The following is a 5,464-nucleotide window of genomic DNA, read 5'->3' on the forward strand; positions in this document are numbered from 1 at the left end:
ATATCAAAAGTACCTAAAAAAATTAGATCTTAGGGGTACAAACATAAAAGAATTTCCAAATGAAATTGGAGACTTGGGTGATTTAGAAGTTCTGGAAATAGGGAGCGCTTCACTGGACAGTCTACCACTTTCACTTGGTCACTTGAAGATCTTACAGGAATTGAGGCTCGAGAATTGCAGTGAATTGAAACATTTGCCGGTGGCTATTTGACTGTTGACTCAGTTGAATGAGTTGAGAGTATTGAATTGCCGATTGCAAACATTGAATAATTTAGAATCTCCCAATGACAGCTGCATGCCTCGGCTGCAAGTCTTAGAAGTTTATAACATGAAATTATCAGAGGTATCATTTGACTAGGTGTCTGCCCCATCCTTAAATATGTCTCCCTCAGGTTTTGTAATCATCTGGTGGAGGTCGGAACATTGCCAAACACTCTGATAAAACTGGAATTGACTAATTGCTCTAACTTGAGGAACATAGCAGGGCTTTTTGGTCTTCCAAAACTTCAAGTGCTAGACATTAGTCGGTGCAAAAATGTAGAGGAGCTGCCAGGTATTGAAACATTGGTATCTTTGAAAGAGTTGCAGGCATATGATTGTGCGAAGTTAAAGAGCATACGGGGATTGGCTGAACTGAAAAAGCTTCGGGTATTAAATGTTCATGGGTTCTCCAAGTTAGAAGGGCTACTAGGTATCCAACATTGTATGTCGTTGGAGTACACTGATGCTAAGGGTTGTCTTAAGTAGTGGGCCGAGGCAGGATTACTAGAGCAGTTGCAGCAACAAGTGAAGGTGCTTGAAATGTGAAAAGCAAAGAAATAAATTTGAAATTAATGCATAATTGAAGTCTTAGCCAAAGGTTATATGTCAGGTAGAGTTTGTATTCTAAGATGTTAGATTGTTGAGGGAGGTTGTGTAGTTGCCTTTCGACAATCCAAATTAAAACATTATGGAGAAAGTGTAAGGTCTGCCTAGCATATAGCCTTGGTAGATTCTCTGATGAACGTTACCCATATAGTTCAAGACAGGACACATATTTGCTTGCTGTTCTGTGTTTGAATGGATGGTCTCTGATTGACTCATCCTTTTTGGATAGGGACAAAGCATATATAATAAGCTTCACATTTAGCGATTATTATGGAAGAAATGTAAACACATAGTTTGAGACAAATAGATTCCAAAATATTAGTATCTTAAAAAAGAAAGCCATTTACATTTATGTTTTTTAAATAAGGTTTTTAAATATACTCTCTATCATTCATATTCCCATGTACTACCTACCCATGTACTGCTATATTTGTTTTTTTGTAATGTGTGTTGTGTATATGTTTGGATGTTTATGTCATGTGTCTGTGAATCTATGCTAACTGAGATTGTGAATCTATGATAACTGAGATTGAAAGAGAGAGCTGAGAGCTTTGGCAAAGGAGAATATGGAGAATTGATGAGCCAACTTAAATTTACCAAAATCAATAGGGCACCTTAAGCACCTCGAATTGATTGTCCTCCATAAGATTAATCTTAAAACTTTGCTGGATGAATTTTGTCATCTGTTGTCGTTGAAATGATTGGAGTTAACAAGTTGCCCAAATCTAAATTCTCTGCCAAATTCCTTTGGGTGCTTAATAAACTTGGATTACATCGATCTGTCTCACTCTTCTCATTTGCATGTGCTTCCAAAGCCTTTCGGTAATTTAATAAACCTGAAATACATAGGTCTGTCTCACTCCCTATAGTTGCAGATGCTTCTAGGTTCTTTTGGTAATTTAATTCGTCTTAAATATCTTGATTTGAGTTGGTGTTATAATTTAACCGTCTCTAGCGAAACACTAGGGAACATCAGCACACTTGAATGTTTAGATGTTTCCTATTGTAAGAACATTGAAATATTACCTCCACAAATAGCATATCAAAAGTACCTAAAAAACTTAGATCTTAGGGGTACAAACATAAAAGAATTTCCAAATGAAATTGGAGACTTGGGCGATTTAGAAGTTCTGGAAATAGGGAGCCCTTCACTGGACAGTCTACCACTTTCACTTGGTCACTTGAGGATCTTACAGGAATTGGGGCTCGAGAAGTGCAATGAATTGAAACATTTTCCGGTGACTATTTGACTGTTGACTTAGTTGACTGAGTTGAGAGTACTGAATTTCCAGTTGCAAGCATTGAATAATTTAGAATCTCCCAATGACAACTGCATGCCTCAACTGCAAGTCTTAGAAGTTTATAACACGAAATTATCAGAGGTATCATTTGCCACAGGTGTCAGCCCCATCCTTAAATATGTCTCCCTTAGGTTTTGTAATCATCTGGTGGAGGTTGGAACATTGCCAAAGACTCTGATAAAATTGGAATTGACTAATTACTCTAACTTGAGGAAAATAGCAGGGTTTTCTGGTCTTCCAAAACTTCAAGTGCTGGACATTAGTCGGTGCAAAAAATGTAGAGGAGCTTCCAGGTATTGAAACATTGGTATCTTTGAAAGAGTTACAGACATATGATTGTGCGAAGCTGAAGAGCATACGGGGATTGGTCGAACTGACAAAGCTTTGGGTATTAAATGTTCAATGGATGCTCCAAGTTAGAAGGGTTGCCAGGTATCCAACATTGTATGTCGTTGGAGTACATTGATGCTAAGGGTTGTCCTAAGCAGTGGGCCGAGGCGCGATTACTGGAGCAGTTGCAGCAACAAGTGAAGGTGCTTGAACTGTGAAAAGCAAAGAAATAAATTTGAAATGAATGCATAATTGAAGTCTTAGCCAAAGGTTATATGTTAGGCAGAGTTTGTATTCTAAGGTGTTAGATTGTTGAGGGAGGTTGTGTAGATGTTAGGTTTGTATTATAAACAATGACTAGAAAACTTCATTCACCTCTTTTTTATGCATGTCATGACGTGCGTGTCGTTTGGTATTGTGTTGTGATCCATGACTCGTATAATGTGCTAACCAGGGGTTTCTTTAGCATGATAAATGTGTGGCTAACACATACATTGCTTGCTATTTTGTTTTGACTATTTTACTTGGCCTCTGGAAGGAACTTGCAAAATAAGAATGGAGATCAAGATGGGAAGACCAACTCTACAATTTGAAGCAGAGAGCTAATGTTAGAGATGCGGGTCAAGCATCATCTTGGGGTGCCAGGATGCGCCAACAGAACTATTCGACTTCCAATTGATCAATTTGCTAGCTTTTCTAGATGTACTTATCATACAGTGGACAAAGTGAAGAGAGGCTCTGTAACCAGGAGAAGCTGCATCAGCTTCAGACCTTTTTTGTTGTGGCCTGCCCTATTTATACTTTCCCTGTTGCACTATATGCTTGTAGAAATGCAAGTTAATAACTGAGAATACTTTGAAATTCGTTTCAAAGTACAAGTTTAATGAATGTCATGTTCTAAAGCTTATTGTGTCCATTCTATTTAGAGATATCTGAGGCTAAGGATGTGTTGACACTTTAGCCTTTACCTAAAGGCTTATCATCCAAAGATCATATTGTGTCTACACTTTCTTTGTATCATAAATATGCGGTTTCACTAAGATCAATAATTTTCATAGTGGAGCAATGCCAACGGCTTTGGGCCTTTATAACCTGAATTTTAGTAATTACCTTTGCTGATTTGATATGTCGGGTCTTAGGCCATCCAAACCAACTTACAATTTTAGTTATAACTTTACAATTTTCCTTAGAATGTAAATGAATGGAATGTCAATTAAAGCAGGAGGCTTACGGGACTATACTAAAGTTTTCTTGGTTGCTTCCTTAAAGACTATATGTTATATAAGAATAAAAAATTGACAGAATGAGTTCAACCAGACCAGGAGGCTTGCAGTCCTGCATTGAACTTTTATGCTTGCACCATTCATAGACAAAATATGTCATATAAGCATCACAAATTGATAGAATGAACTACTGGTAATGGAGTTGAATTAGACATGCGGGTTACATTTGTTGCTTTACTTACACAATGACTCATAATTCAACATGACGTGAAATGCAAAATAATACCTAATAAATGTGTATTCTCCATGATGAAGTAGCTAATTTATAGATAAAAACTAACACTTCAAAACTATTTTATAGTTTTTTGGAAGCATCATGAAATTGACATTGAAACAGTGAGAAAACATCATCAAGAATGCACAATTTAGGGCCCATGAACTTGAAAGCTTGTAGGTGATTCTGTCAGATTGAGAAAGCTTGTATTGGAAACTCGATTTAAAATGTTACCAAATTCCATTCCTAGGTCTCGAAGCTCGCAAGTTCTCTATTCTTCGTGATGGAGTAGCAATAATCTCTGTTCTTCATGATGGAGTAGCTATTTTATAGATAGAAATTAAAACTTATAAAATTGTTTTGTAATTTTTTTTGGAAGCATCATGAAATTGACATTGAAATAGTGAGAAAACATTATCAAGAATGCAAAAATTTAGGGGCCATGAACTTGAAAGCTTGTGGGTGATTCCCATTGGTTTGTATTGGAAACTACATTTAAAAATGTTACCAAATTCCATTCCTGGGTCTTGAAGCTCCCAAGTTCTATGCTGTAGTTTTTAAGGACATTTAATATCCTCATGGTTTATATCGAAAGAGGTCACAATTTTGTCTGGACGGAAAATTCCGAAATTTGACTGTGGGAGTGTTTAAATTGTTTTTGGATGGTAGAAATGGATTTAGCATCCATCATGAATGCCTAGGTGCCCAAAATACTGAAGCTTGACCCTTGTAATTGACATTTTCAAAAAAATTAGTTGGATTTTTTCAAAATCATGCTGTAATTTCTATCATTTTTTGTGCAAAATTAAGGCACTCAAAATTCTAAAACTTGACAACTAATTTTTTTCAAAATCATGCTGGAATTTTTATTATTATCATGATGGCTCCAAAAATTTCTCATGCATTTTCAAATATGGAATGACGACCATGATGTTGTTCACAATGTCGTATCGTATCTTTCACCTCTTCCATTACAATATAATAGTATTTTCTAATAACACCATAAATAGGTGGCATATGGAAAAATTACATCTCGGGGATTTAAAAAAAAAGAAAAAAAAGACCAACAACAACAAATTTAAAATAAATCCATTTTACGAATACACATAACTAACTATTGCAATTGTAACTCATTATCATCCACCCTTACTTTCAACAATGTCCATTCACATGTCCCTATCCTTCCCCACTCTATACATGTCCCTATTCTTCCCCACTCTATGTTATTCTTCACCACTCTATGCCTTACGGCGTTTCCTTTGCAACATAAGGTGCAAATGCTAGTTTACTACAAAGTAGATACAAGTTCTAATTCTAAAAGCATAAAAATACTGACTGTAATTAAGGAAAAAACATTGAAGAACTAAACTATTAGGCCTCTATACTACTAGTGTAACCCCTTATTGTTATTAGTACAACCCACTTATTATATTTATGTACCCATGTAGTGCCCATATTGTTACTATTGT

General features: G+C 36.0%; 1 pseudogene; it reads left to right on the forward strand.

Annotated features, from left to right (window-relative positions):
* Positions 1-2,198: 2,198 nt before the first annotated feature.
* LOC149189033 (uncharacterized) lies at positions 2,199-2,716 on the forward strand (annotated as a pseudogene).
* Positions 2,717-5,464: the final 2,748 nt, after the last annotated feature.

This window comes from Pinus tabuliformis, chromosome 3_1 (assembly GCF_031772625.1).
Source record: "Pinus tabuliformis cultivar Carrire ecotype Pingquan chromosome 3_1, CPIR1, whole genome shotgun sequence".
Classification (NCBI taxonomy): domain Eukaryota; kingdom Viridiplantae; phylum Streptophyta; class Pinopsida; order Pinales; family Pinaceae; genus Pinus; species Pinus tabuliformis.